The 15751-nt window shown below is 42.3% G+C and overlaps 1 long non-coding RNA gene across 1 annotated transcript; it reads right to left on the reverse strand.

Moving 5' to 3' along the window:
- Positions 1 to 7533: 7533 nt before the first annotated feature.
- On the reverse strand, positions 7534 to 12882 carry LOC311227144. Its single transcript, XR_014619574.1, has 3 exons — positions 9326 to 12882; positions 8883 to 8995; positions 7534 to 8015 (listed from the first exon to the last, which is right to left on the reverse strand). It is a non-coding gene; the product is annotated as an uncharacterized lncRNA (long non-coding RNA).
- Between the last annotated feature and the right edge of the window lie 2869 nt (positions 12883 to 15751).

Raw genomic sequence — 15751 nt, forward strand, 5'->3', positions numbered from 1 at the left:
TGGGGGACAATACCCCCACAGCTAGTCTGTAGCTTGGACTTCATTAGTCACAGACACACATCCATATACTTATACATGCAGCTATATACTCATATACATACAAGTTGGCTTATGTTCATACTTTATTTACATTTAGCTTTTTGTATATATTTTTTTCCTCCTTAAATTTTTTTATATATATATATTTGTATCTCTATTTCTGACTGTGCTGTTCTGTCGCAAAAAAAACTAAGAGTAATTGAGTAGTTCTCTTACTATTTTACCCACAGTTTTGGTTGTCATTCAAAACCTGTTCTTCGTGGGTGAGTGTGTGTGTGTGTGTGTGTGTGTGTGTGTGTGTGTGTGTGTGTGTGTGTGTGTGTGTGTGTGTGTGTGTGTGTGTGTGTGTGTGTGTGTGTGTGGTGTGTGTGTGTGTGTGTGTGTGTGTGTGTGTGTAAAATCCGTTCAGCGGTTCTCCAGTTACATGCCGATATTTGAGGCTTGTGCAAAGTACACGGTATTATTGCAGCAAAAAAAAGTGAGTCTCTCAGCCTTTGCTTATGATATTTTGATATGAAAATGTAATTGTAGTGCCGTCAGACCCGAATATGGGAAAAATATAAGTTTTTCTCTGAGCAATTTTGTTAGAATAAAATTATATAATTGTTTAATATTTGGGAGCAGAAAATATAGCCCATTGCCCTTTTTGCTCGTTATCAAGGATGCCAATAATTTTTGCCTGAAATAAATGTTGTCTTTTCCCTTTATTTTCTTCTCTTGAGTGCTTCGTAAAACCACAACGATTTTCTTCTGGGGGACAATACCCCCACAGCTAGTCTGTAGCTTGGACTTCATTAGTCACAGACACACATCCATATACTTATACATGCATCTATATACTCATATACACGTACATATTCTATACAAGTTGGCTTATGTTCATACTTTATTTACATTTAGCTTTTTGTATATATTTTTTTCCTCCTTACATTTTTTTATATACCGGTATATATATTTGTATCTCTATTTCTTACTGTGCTGTTCTGTCGCAAAAAAAACTAAAAGTAATTGAGTAGTTCTCTTACTATTTTACCCACAGTTTTGGTTGTCATTCAAAACCTGTTCTTCGTGGGTGAGGTGTGTGTGTGTGTGTGTGTGTGTGTGTGTGTGTGTGTGTGTGTGTGTGTGTGTGTGTGTGTGTGTGTGTGTGTGTGTGTGCGTGTGTGTGGGTGTTCCAAAAGGCTGCGTATCATCTTCCACACCTGAGAGATTTGATGGTACATCAGGCACTGGCGCGTGGAGTCCAGGCAAACTAAAGGGTGTCCTAGTATATACAGGACGTACTTAACTGGGGTAGATTAGAGGAAGCAATTACGGTGTAATTCCAGTCAGCCTGTAAGGCTTGGTAGTCACACCACCGCTACACTGGACAGTATTTTGCAATTTACTAATGGACACGTTTCAGCTGCTCGTATCAAGCATGGGAAAAGCTGTGACTGATGAAAAACAAATGGCGTGTGGACAAGCATACATACACACATTTTTTTGTATCACTTTTTAAAATGTATTTTACATGAAACAAGACACTAACAATAATAATGACCAGGCGATAACAACAGAGTAAGACAAGACAATTAAATTTAATTAAATTAAATCAATTAGTTGTAATAATAAATTATAAAAATATAAAAGAAAGAAAAAGATACAGTATATATATATATTCAGGTGTAGCTCAACAGACCAGAACACGGAGGTGCCCACCCACCCCTGCTATCCAACCCAAAAAGCGGGACCCCCACAGACCACAGGCCCACCACACATAAAGCGGAACATCCCAAGCCACCAACCCCCCCGACAGTCACGGCTCCCGGAACCCTGAGAACCCTGAGGCCCTTGGCTAAGTTTAGACTGTAAGGTCATAATGATTATTTCACCTATGTGACCCCAGGTGTGAAGCTCCTAAAAGATATGTTATATATATATTATAGTTTTTATTTCATCCCTAGCTTGATTTCCTATTTACCAATGATGTTGTTTATTGGTAGAGTCCTTTCTCAGTGCCATCCAGTTCCTCATAAACCACAAAATAATGCAAGGTAAATGAGGTCAAGCTTCTGTCAGTACAGGCTGACTGAGGCTCACTGAAATGTACTCCAATGGGCACACACCGTAGATGTCAGTGAGATTAAAGCCTCTGCAGACAGGAGCTTGACCCCAGTTTGTGACAGACTCTACTGTAACAGGCCAATATCAGACTCAATAGCATCATTGGTAAGTAAGAAACAGAAACATACATCCCTTTAAAAGATACACTTTTTTTTAAAAGATGCTTTTCATAAAGACCGGACCTTTTTATTGCCCTGCTGTAGGCCTGGGCTTCAGCACATACCTTTGTCTGCATCTTAAAGGAACACACCAACATTATGGGAAATGTGATTACTGTCTTCTCAAGAGCCGGACAAGAAGATGGATATCAATTTCTCCTCTGTGTGTTCAGTAGAAAGCTATCGAGCTGCAAGAAAGCTGTTGGCCACACCTTTCCTGGGGTTTTAAGGCTAGGCTAGTGGTCCGTATCAGCTTCCATTAATTTGTGCTAGACTAGGCTAGCTTGCAGCCAGATGGCTTTCTACTGAACACAGAGATATCATTGGTATCTATCTTCATGTCCGACACTGGAGAAGACACTAAGCACAGTTCCCATAATGCTGGCTTGTTCCTTTAATACCTCCCTCTAATAAGATGCATAACAATTCTTCCTTTCCCATCATCCCTGAAAACCAGTAGTTCAACTATAGCTTAATTACATTTTGCAGTAGTTGAGTGGTAGTTTTAACATTAGAATGAGAGTTCTAGGTAGGATTCCACCTTAACAAGTTCTCCCTCTTTACAACACCCCCCAGTCCCTAAACCAAACACAACCACACTTTACTCAATGTCAGCTGTTGCTCCGTTTAACTAGGAGATTTCACTCATATTGTGATCATTCTCTGCAGTGCAGTTTGGATGTAATTGAACTACTTTTTCAAAGTAGCTTTAGTTTAACCACTGTGACGTAGCTCAAAACACACATTAAATTATACTTTTGTTCCCAGATGGCTCCACAAAGAAATAATATCATCTTACCTGAGAGGAGCCAGGGTGGTCTGTCTGTGTGCACCTTTGGCTGTGGCCAGGGACGGCAGTCGGAGTGGATCCCTGGCCACATGGCTCCCGCCCGTTGGAGGCCGAGGGGGCACGGAGGCGGAGAGGAGGTAGGTCTTGACCAGCGCCCTGCTCCTCTGCATGGCTCTATGGTGCCAATAACTACCCGTGTCCAGGCCCACACCCAGGGCCGCCATGGGGGGTGCAGCTCCAGCAGTGCTGCTCATGTCTCTCTGTGTCGGACCCGGGCAAGAATCTACCCGCCAGTGGTTTCAACTACAGGAGGTGTGTTTGATTTGGCCCGCTAGACAATCGAATAGTCTCAAAAGTGGATCGCATTGTCCTGTGACGAGATCAAACGAGCACTCCTCTTGCGCTTTTTTGCCCAGTGCCGGTCTGTATGTCCCCTCCAGAGGAAGCGAGCAGACCTCTGCACAGAAACGGGCTCTCGGTATGTGTGTTGTGTATACAGTTTGACTACTGGCCCCGGGGGGTGCCTGGCCGTCTGCCTGCGGGCAACGGACGCCATCAATGATGCATGGCCATTAAAGATGCATGGCTGACGCTGGTCAGGTGGACACCACACACTTCACCCCCTCTCCCTTTCCCTCTTCCGCAGGTCATCTTACAAACGGAGGGGACAGGTGGTAAACGACAAGGGTAAGTGAGTATTGGTTGGACCTCCAGGAAATGTACTGACATACTTTAGTAAGCTTAGCTAATGGCCCTGGGTCAGGGATGTTTGAACTTTACAGAGTTTAATATATTCAATCTACCAACGCAGCTTGTATCAAGTGGATTACTTTATACCCAGTGTAAAATGTATACACAAATCATGAATATGAATTTTGTAATGCTAAATCCTCCTTTAAATGTTATTGCCCTTGTACTATTACGCTTAAATACTTGTTTGTTGTACGAGTGAGTGATGTGCAATTCAATAGTGACTAAGGAAACACGTCACTTTATGATGAAAACTTTTTCCTGGCATAAGAAAAGGCTATTTGAGTCATGTTAGTGACTAAACACCTACAGGCGAGAGGTCGAGCCGCGTCTATACTTTCGGTAGGCGTAGGATAGACCACTGTACCGCGTTACATGGAGCTTGTGAGGGGGGGGGGGGAGCGTGTGCCGTGGGGGATACTGTGGGATATTTGTAATAAGATATAAGAGATGATACACTATTGAGAGTATTTATTATAAGCAGGTTGAATAAGCATGGTACAAACTAAATCTAGTTGGTACAACCGGCCGGCTGTATTGCATCACAAGTGAACAGAAAAATGAGAAAAGCAAGTCAAGACTTATTTCCATTGTGGTCCTTGGTCTCAGACAGACAAGCAATACAAAACATGACCATAAATAACAATTTGACAAACTACATAGACATGAACATTTTAAATGCAGTACAAACATAGCCACAGGCAACAATGTATCAGGCACCATTTTCATGCATTTTAAAATCTAGTTTTTGACATTGTCGAGGAGCCAAGATTTTACTTTTTTCTTAAAATTGTGCTGGCTACTGATCCATTTTAGCTGTGAAGGTAGCAAATTCCAATTAGTGGCTCCCCAGAATTTTAAAGAACATTTGCCCATATTAGTTTTGAACCTTGGAATACGCAGGTCAGCAATGCTGGCTCTGGTGTTATGGGTATGCATCATGTCCCTATTCCACTGAAAATAATTTGTAAGAGGGAGCCCTATAATTATAAATGTTGTGAACTATGTTGAGCTGAAGTTTAACGGACCTGGCTTCCAGAGGGAGCCAGCCCAGCAACTGGAAGTGTTGTTTGCCCACATGTGCTCTGGAGGCTAGTCCTAGAGTTAATCGGATGAGTTTGTTCTGGGAAACCTGTAACTTATCTTTTAAAACTTTGGTCAGACCTCCGTACCAAGAACAGATAGCATAGTCGAAGCAACAAGAAACAAGAGAATTTGCCAGAATGCGAAGACTTTCATTGTCTAGTAAATGTGCTTTCCTGGTCAGAAGTCCTGCTCTTTCTCTATCAGGGTCTTTTATAGCGGTCCTATTCCCCCAGTGTGTATGTATGCGTCTCTGTGCCTGAGTGCACGTTATGTGTCTGTGTGTATTGGTCAGCCTGTATGGGAGGTGTGCACGTTTTGTGAATGCGAGTGTGCGTGTGAGTAAATGTATGTGTGTTCTTATCTTGGCGACCAACTGTCTTTGATCTGAGGCTAGAGTGATGTCTGGCCTTCACCCAGCTCTATCGTGTTGACGATTCTGATGATACGTTTCTGAAGTTCTGTCATCCTTTGATCTGTGGTGACCAGGTTGGTGTTCCGGAATGGCCAGCCTTAAATGTGTAATGGGGAGGGGCTATGTGTTTGAGTGTGGGGGCAAATGAGGCAGAGCGTGTGTGTGTGGGGTGAGTTTGAGGTCACTGTGTTTACAGGTTAGAGAGAGAGGTGAGGAATGTCTCTGCAGCATTATGTGCTATACTTCATCAATACAATATATTTACGTCAAGGCTCTAATAAACATTCATTCACGTGCTCCCTTTACCCCCTCCCGTGAGCTCAAAATACAAGTGTTGCGGTGGTCTATGCAGTGCACGTGACGTCGAACAAAACTCCACGACCCACATTTCACCCCCCATCCCGTCTGTCTGGCATATCATCTTGCTGCCTCTGCGCTGGACATCCTCCAAGGTTGACTCCCAGGATGCAGGTGCGATCTGGCAGAGGAAACATGGCACCTTTACCCTTAATTGTAACTCTGGACTGTCAAGGAGCTTCTGACCAGGGCACCAGGCAGGTGAGCGTACCAGCCACGGTGGAGGTAGTTAACCATAATCAACTGCAGACTATTTCTTATATTATTTATTTACCATGGGTTAGGTAGGTTCTCTGAGCATGGATGCTCTTTTTCAGCAAAGCCCTGCTTCATATTCACACCTGGGAGCCGTTGGCTACTGAGCAACTCCACTGGAGCAGTTGGGGGTTGTGCTGGGTTGCAAGTGCCTTGCTCAAGGGCACTTCTTTGGTTGGTATTGCGGGACGGAAGAGGTATTCATTCACTTCCAACCAGATCTTTCCTGCCCGTCGGAGGGATCTTCTAGCCCCTTTCGGTACTGTAGGTCACGCCAACATCATTGGACGAGCTAAAGCTCTTGTGATTCTACAGTCCCTCATACGATCATTGGAAAATCTCCTATGAAGACCTGGTCGGCAACAAATGTACGTTCTGACCAGAGCTCTTGGTAACAAATGGGCATATTACACCAGGGTGACCAGGGAGACTCTTGGTCTTTCAGCTGGGAAGAGAGCTTCTTCGGTCTCCTGTATTCAGGAGAACCTGAGAGGAATCCATTTGTAACTATTTAGCCGTTTATGCCAATAAACCCGTTATAAATAGAATACCAGGAACCCGTGTCGTATAGAGGGGAAGTGTTAAAAATATGTGATGTAAAATAGAAAGTTTGAGATTAAAATGTCTAGGGGTAGTTATTGACCAGAATTTTACATGGAAACATGTTAACTATATTCAAGGGAAAATATCTAAGTCAGTAGCAATATTGTATACATGTAAGGATATTAAACTACAAAGCCTTGTACATCATTTACTGCTCACTTATACTTCCTTACATATCTTACTGTGTGGAAGTATGGGGTAGACATTTAAAAAGACTAAATCCAAGTAGCGAGCCATTCGGAATATTTTTAAGGCTGGTTACTATGACCACACAAATCCATTGTTTATAAAGTTATGTTATGAAATTTTATGATTTGGTTTATTATAAAATTAATGCAAATAATGTAGAGCTAAAGCAAAGGTTTTTTCAATGAAAGAAAATATGATTCGAGATATTTGTAAATTTACTGTTCAAAAAGCTAAGAAAGGGATTAAAAGGAGGTGTATTTCTATTGGGGTTAACTTGTGGAACAATGCTGATATACATTTAAGAATGAGTAATTCGCTTTGTTTTTAAGCAAAGTTTGTAAAGCTATTTTTGAAAACTACAAGGTGAATAACCGTTTGCCATTTTCTTTTAGAATACCGTTCTTAATTTTGTTAAGAATAAAGGACAGGCATGTAAGCATTATGCATATGCTTCAGTCTGTACCTTTTCAGTCACTTTAAAATCAAATATTGTTAAATGATTGTGCATATTGTATTGTGCGAGATGACTGAATAAACTACTACTATATTATCTCATACATTAGTGACTTTATTTTAGACAACACAATGCAGTATATCCTGAAAGACAGATTTAGTCGACTTTTATTTAAATTTTTTATCCTAACACCTAGGATATGCGCCGTCCAATTTTTTAAATTAAAATAGCGTTCTATGGTTCTTCTTGTCTATGTACACTGACTAGGCACAATAAACTGCATAAACAGGTGACAATGATCATTGCATTTTAAAAAGAGAGAAAAACAACAAAACTCTTTTACAATCTTTTATTTTGAAACGGGGAAAATAAGCTAAATTAATCCATCCACTAGTCCTTTGCTGGACGGCTCCTTCCTGGTCGACGGCTCGGCTCGCCTCCTTCCTGATCGACGGCTCGCCTCCTTCCTGATCGACGGCTCGGCTCCTTCCTGGTCGACGGCTCGGCTCGCCTCCTTCCTGATCGACGGCTCGCCTCCTTCCTGATCGACGGCTCGGCTCCTTCCTGGTCGACGGCTCGGCTCGCCTCCTTCCTGATCGACGGCTCGCCTCCTTCCTGATCGACGGCTCGGCTCCTTCCTGGTCGACGGCTCGCCTCCTTCCTGATCGACGGCTCGGCTCCTTCCTGGTCGACGGCTCGGCTCGCCTCCTTCCTGATCGACGGCTCGGCTCGGCTCCTTCCTGGTCGACGGCTCGCCTCCTTCCTGGTCGACGGCTCGGCTCCGGGGCACCTTCTCTCACTGCCTCACCGTTCGCTCTGAGGAACACAGACCAGAAGCAATCACTCAAAACAATGCCATTACTAGCAATGTTTAAATTAAAGGTGACTTATATAACGTTATGTAAAGTTCTTATATATATATATATATCATCATCTTGGCCAGGTCTGCCATCTTGCAAAAGAGATCTTGTATCGTAATGAGACTTCCTGGTTAAAAAAGGTAAAATAAATAAATAATATTATATAAATACATCCAGAGGTTTTAGAAATGTGTGGAATAAAGGTAATCCCCCACCCCCCAAATAATGATCGATTAATGAATTTGTCATTTTAAAGATGTACATATTGTAACCCCTCCCTACTTCCCATTTCCCCACATGGAATGCACCCGATTGGATAAATGACCGGTGCTCTAGTGGGACATCTAGTGGCTGAATGTCACCGGTCGTACCTTTAAATGACTAGAAAACAGAAACCCGTGGCTCACTGATTGTAACAAATACAACTTGGCCCACAATGCAATGCTCAAATCCGACCCGTCATCTGGATTGTCCTGATGTTGTACTCTAATCAACCGGTTAAGAATTACAGATACATAGGACTCAAATTGGTAGAGGATTCCTTTGTGCTCTTGCCTGGCTAACTCTTCCTGCAGCAGAAAGCTGACAGGATCCAGGCCCTCGTCTGTAGGATGAAAGTAAGGCTGAGACCACTTATCGATAACGGCATGAATTTAATAAGTGGCATCACTTATCGATTTTTTTTGCATATGTGTAAAAGAATAAAATGTAAAATACTTTTTTCTTAAAAAAAGAAAAACTATTATCCAACATAGTCGTGGGCCAACTACAGCATCGCAAAAACTACAGTGAGTGCACTTAGATGAAAGGCAGTGTAACTGACCCGTGCGTCGACGTCCTGGTGCACAACAGTCCAATGCGGGGGCTCCGTCTGCCCTCGCTACTCTGGTTAGTGTAGTCAACACCAGTCTTCAGTCAAACTGCAGTCATTTCAACCTATGCAAAAAAAAGCACAAGACAAATGTGGTTTGGTGTCATGTGTGAGACCTTCAAAACAACTTCCTAAACATGAGAACGTAGTTAGAAAGGAACATTTTATTCCTCTTTAATTTGAGAGCCTTTATGGAAAAAGAATCCCAGATGTTTATCATATTAGTTCCTCTCATATTGCCCAGCTGTAGTTTACACCTTCCATTAAATTATGTGCTTATTCCAAGTTTTTTTTTGTCTGCATTGTTCTTATTCAACCAAACAAATACCTTACTAATATGATCTATAATAGATAAGGGTCTTAACAATATGACCTATAATGGATAAGAGTCTTACCATTGTGAAACTGGAAGTAGCCTTTCAGCCCCCTTCAATCACTCCAGGCCCCTGTAGTAAGAGAGAAACAATGAGATCCAAGTAATAAACTGGTCAAAGAGTTGTATCCTATAACTAATGTGAGTACTGTATATTGTCACTGTATAACTATGTGCACGTGCATATTGGCCTGTAAATATGTAGAGATTAGATTGTGAATACCTTCGAAAAAAAATGTGATATACAGGTACTATGGACATGCATTTGCGGTGTACATATGAGCGTTAATGTGTGGAAGGGATTTATAAAACGTGGTCTGAATAGCGCAACAAAGTTCAAATAAAAGTCTTCATTTAGAAAAAACAAAAATTCAGGGTAGGTGCATTTGCTTTTCTAGAACTGCAGAGGGACAAAACGCTTGCAAACTTCAGGAGAATGCTCTTACAAAGCGAGGTAAACTTGACCCATTGGTGATTTGCTTTTCGCAAAGTCCCATAATAAGCCAGGAGTTGCATAGTTACAGAATGTCATCACCTTGTAGTGCAGGTAAAAGACCGAAGCAGTCTACATCATTTGCATCATCAGGCTCGCGGACCTTGGGGCATTGCCTCCCCAGATGAAGGCCATAGGCGGCCATGAGGGTAGTTCTGGCATCACACTCTGAGGTTAAGAAATGGGAGTAGCAGTTTGACCAATCCGGAGGGAATGGAGTAGCAGTTTGACCAATCCGGTGGGAATGGAGTAGCAGTTTGACCAATCTGGAGGGAAGACGTCAGATGGTGAAATGGAACACAGTGCAGAAAGACACAACTTGGCGGGCCCCCCTAGGGCTGGATTCATTGCAATGCTCAATACGATGTAGCTTACTTACTACACACAAGCCCTCATGGCCAACAAGAGCTGCCGAGCATAGATGCTTTCAGTCTCAACACAGGTCTGGTATACGAGCTACAGAGGGAACACGCAGCTGTCCGAGGAACTGAGCAGCACTCTTACAAAAGGGCCGGCCGGTCACTGGCATGACAAGGTCGGAGGGGTGAGAGGGAGGCTGGCAGAATAGATTTAAAAACGTACCAAGAAAAATTGAGACACAAGAGAGGGGGGGGGGGGGGGGGGGAAAGAGGCAGGGTGCCGTTTTGAGCGTTGCCATTTGTACAGTGGTGTTGAGTGATGGTTGTGGTGCACATACAAAGTACCAGAAGTTCTTTCTGTAGAATTTGACAATGGGGTGTAGAGAAGCCCCGCCCTGACTGCTGCTCACAAAGGCTTCTCGTGGAGCGCTTTGCCTTCTATACTGTAGTGAAATCAGCATATTATATAAGATGGACTTAACCTCTTAAGCCTGAGCCCTATTTTTATCCGCCTAAAAATACATACCTAAGTAAATGGAAGAATGCTCTACTTCTACAAGGTGCATTTGCATGTTCTTGGTATCTCAGGGAATGTATTCCCAGTGTCAGAAATATTGTGTCCGTTACTAGGCTTGAGTAAATTGTGATTACCAAAAAGGAGAATATAAAAATTGTATAAATTTTTTTGACTGAAAAATAACACCATGTTAAAAATGACCAGACAAGAATTGCCCTGAGGTCATTCAGCAGCTTCTTGAGATCACGACGTGTACAAAAAATCTAATCATCTTCCCTGTATTAATTTGCTTAAACAGGAGATTTCGTAGAGAAGGTACTGAATTCTGCCATCCGGACACATTCAATTTGAAATATGATTATAGAATATCAGGCCTATAAATTACCTTATTATGGCCAAGTCGCACATCTATGGATCGGGGCAAATCTCCCCTTTTCAATGGCAGAGTTCAATCTGAATTTAGTATCACCAGGCGTGATTCACAAACCGTGAATGAAATCTACTGCAAGTACAGTTACTTTTTAATAATGTCAATTTCTTCGCCATTTATCAGATTGCAATGCCGTTTTTTGCGAGACGTTCACAGAAGGTAGAGAAACTAACTGCATTCCGTTTTATGGCAATACAATTCAGGTTTGTGGGCGATAATCCGGAAAAATAAGAAATAAAAAAAGTCAATCCAAAAGTCAGATGATTGACAAGGGGCTGGCATGACCTAGGAAGTGTAGTTTTTTATTATTCGAAAGCACATCGCAAGTCCTGGGTCTCCTCTCGTCATAGGACTACAAACAAAATGCAACATTTCTTAGCGTAAATTCTCATCTTTTTACGACTAGATTTCTATAACTCATATTTCACTAATAACACTTTATACTATTGGTAAACCAACATATTGCTGAAAATATCCACTTTGACTGCCGTTGACAGTGTTAGGGTCTTTACTCTTGGCTACATTTGGAGGGGGGAAAACGCAACATTAATTCATCAACATTCTGTAGATTGATTTATGGCGTGATGTCATTGTGGGTCCGGTACCGCACCCCTCAGGCTTAAGAGGTTAAATACACTGGAGCTGCCCATCAAAAAAATAAACCTATGCCAAATAATTATCAATGTATGCAGAACTACCCAACAGAGAGAAACAACTCAAACATAATGAAGAAAATCTTTATCACAAGAGTGAGGGTGTTTTTTGCTAGTAGAAAGATGTTGCATGTGGTAGAAGTGAAGACAATGAGTGAGCCTGAGTGGACCAATAAATAATAAAACCCTAAAAATAGTGTGATGTACTAAATCTATAGATTAAAAACTGGTCAAATTAAAGCAATCATGTAAGGTTGTGTAGAGAACAACCCCTTAAAGTGACCTCAAGCCTTAACCTCTTAACTGGCACCGACCCGGCCCCGGGACGTTTTGACCCACCTGCACGATGCGGCACTTTGTCAACCTCTAGCGGCTCGGTGTGAATTTTTTAAAATACAATATCAAATTAAAGCTTCATTTGTTGCCCGTCGATTGCCGGACAAAATCCGTTCAGCGGTTCTCGACTCCCGACGCTCTAGCTCTGTCAATCATTTGGCAATCTCGAAAATTATTGGACAGGGTTGTAATCAATGAGTGTGGCTTTCCAAGGCTACCCCACATGGGGATGAGCGAATCAGGGATCTAGGTGAAAAGTCACGAGCGCAAACGGAAAGAGTGAGCTAATTGTTTTCTGCAGGCCTTTTTTCCGCTCTTACCAAAATCGCTCCCAACTCATTTCTGAACAGATTTTTATGAAATTTGGACATGGACACACGACTTCAGGCTATGGACCAGCCATACCAATTATTTTGGAAATATACTTTTGGATATTGCAACTACTACAGAAAAATGTGAGTAACGCATTGTTCTACAACTAAAGTACTCCATTTCATTAGCACTAAAAGTGAATTCTCTTTATTGTATCAGAAACTTCAGAATGTTATCCTTCAAAAGAGACCAGGCTCATGCATATGCTATAAGTATTTTGGTTTGCAAAAAAAGTATGCATTCCTCAAGTTCCAAGTAAATAAAATATTGCCACTTTTGGGGGCACCAGTTAAGAGGTTAATAAGGAAAGAGGAAATCAGTCACTCTTCTATTCTTTTTTAGGACCCAAGAATATAGAAGAATATAGACTACAAAAATGCAAAGTGTTTGAAAAACACGTCCAACATTTACGTCTATGAGAAGGCTCAGTGATGCGACAAACCCCACCCCCCCGAACAACCGCGTAGAGCAAAACCCAACCCCCTGACAAGTGAGCGTCATTGCATTTTCTGAATTAATTCACTACCCAACAAATGATGCAGTTCAAGCGAGATCGATACATCGTTGAAGAGCCAGTGACACAGCCGTCCAGATGGTTTCCGTACAACTCCAGTTGGAAATAGAAGTCCAAGTATTGTACCACACACACACATAAGTTGCATGACCTACAACAGACATTGTTTTGCCACGAGTCCACACACACGTACAAAAAGGGAGAAGGACAGAGTTCTGCACTGTGTTTCCATTCTTCAAAAGTGTGATGCCAGAAGCCCTGTGAGCGTCACTTCAAGTGACCCAGAGAGAAAGTGAAAGAGAGAGAGACAGAGGTCAGTTAAGTTGTGGGGGATTTGTACACATGTATATCATAAACATGGAGGGAGACACTTACCTTTTGCTCGGCTGTTCTGTGTAAGCATACCTCAGGCTGCAGTGCATACAAGTCCAGGCTTTACAGTCCACTGACTTCTGTAGAACTACTCATCCTCAACGTAACCCAAAAGCCGGGGACAGGCGCTACTGTGGAATGGGGCTGCCTGTCTGCGGCAGGCAGGCTGACGCAGCCACTGCACCCCTCATGTACCCAAAGACATGGAACACACTCACAAACACACGTACAACAAGCCATTCTCTCCCTAAAACAGGTGCATAGGTCTCTTGCATCTTAGTAGGTTGCTGAAGGGATGAGGCAGGTTGGGAAAAAACCTAGCCAAATATTTTACTGCTGCTGTTAAGGTTCAGGTTCCAGTGAATTTAAAGTCGAACTGAAACGATTTGAGGGCTATTTTTACGTGGAACGGTGTTCCCTCATACCCCACATTGGGATCCAAGAATGATCCAGAATTCAAAATGAAGCCGGGTTAACATGTCTACACCCGCTACTACCATAAGAAGCCCACTGTAGTAAAGTACCTAGGCTTAACCAGGTTGGACTACATAACAGGGGTGTAACGATACACAAATGTTAAAAGATTATACAAATTTAGAGGCAACGGTTATACATTTGTATTCTTTGATCCCATTTCCCCAATTTTGTAGTTATGCCAATTCCCTTCCAGATTGTTGCGCAAGCCTACAGTCAGTCAGCCTCCTGCAATACATGTGTGGAGTCGCCAGCCGCTTCTTTTACAGCTGCTCTTCCTGTCATCTCCCAGACTCCCGGCCCTGCTGAACGAGCCGCGACCAACTGTTTCCCGAGAATGCTGGACCCTAACCAGTCGGCCATTACATTTAATTTTACTGCGTTAAAATGTCTTCATTCTACAGAGCTCCGATTGGCTGCGTGCACAGTGCACGTTATAGAATGACAATGGTTAGAAATACAAGTCTGAGAAGATGTTCTGACATCAACCAAATGTGTTGCTGCCTAGAGCCGTTTTCTTTTATCCCTCTCTCATCCGCTTGCATGCCCGTCATCTGTAAAAGTGTTAACCAATCATTTGGTAGTAAACATTAGAATTAGCATCTCAGAAATGTCTGTGCATATATATACCAGGAATTTGTCCTGTGCGTTTAACCGATCCTAACCATTTAGGAGCAGTGGGGCTCCTCATGTCCATCTCCAGGTCTAATGCCAGTAACTTGGTCAAGGGCAGTGACAGGAGTGTGTAGTACCGAGCATGCATGACTTATGGTGTGGGATGAAACCGGAGTACACAGACGTAACCCACAATCACGGGGAAATCATGCAAACACCCGCCCCCCGCCCCCAAACACCACCACCAGTCGGGTTTGAACCCAGACAACAGTGCTAACCACAGTTTAGATTGTACATGTTTTAAAATGCTAGTTGAGAAATAGTAAGGTCTATGTTTTGACACTTGCCAACACCGTGGGTTGTACAATAGACTATAGTGTTAGTTAGTAGTTATATAAAAATAAATATAAACATGCTGTGGAGAGATTATGTTGATTGGCTGGAAGAGCAGCCCAACAGTGATCATCAACTTTATCAAGAGCTGCAGTGAGTAGTGAGTGTTGTGAGTAGGGAGGGAGGGAGGGAGGAAGGGACACAAGGGCCTGATTGTGTCAACAATTCAGCCATTATCAAACACATTCGTGGGTAGCTGCAGAGTCGAGTCATTGAGGCAGACCGCCATTTTCCCTGTATGATTGGATTGCGGAGTGCATGTGTGCATGTGTGTGGGAGGGGGGGGGGTAGATTTGCCTATTTCAGTTCGACTTTAACTTGGGAATCAGAATTAATCATAAGTCTTTAAATATCAAGCGGACTCCAGTTCACAGCAAAGTACTGCCTGTGTTCTGATCTGCACAGCAATCCGTTACAATTAGCTCCATCTTCTAAGACATTCTGGCCTAATTTCTCAAGCAGCATGAGTGAAGTTGTTCAGATATAGCATGGGAAATGGTTGGCGTGGCTTTATATGGCATCATAATTTACATGTTTGTGAAAAAGCTTCAGAAATAAGATGCAAAAGTTGAGAATGTGCAAAAATATACGATGATTTCCTCAAAGCATCAAGTTTAAACAATAAATGTTTGACAACATGGGCAAAGTGTGCTAATGGAAGCCTAGTGTCCATATTAAAAGGTGTCATTAGTGTCAAATGTGTTTAGCCTAGTCTTGCTGTCGATTTGGCAGTCTGGTATGTTAATTGTTTATTAGTTACCTGAAAAAAATAAAAGGTTTTCAGATTAAACAAGCCAATCAGAAGTATTATTCTTTGTGACATCATACCAAGGACACAAGAATAATTAATAGGCGTCCATTTTGGAGCCAGGAACACTGCCCAGCTAATATACTGCCTAGTTTATATGTTGCTTTACTTT

The sequence above is a fragment of the Notolepis coatsorum genome, assembly GCF_963971535.1.
Source record: "Notolepis coatsorum genome assembly, chromosome: 4".
Lineage (NCBI taxonomy): Eukaryota > Metazoa > Chordata > Actinopteri > Aulopiformes > Paralepididae > Notolepis > Notolepis coatsorum.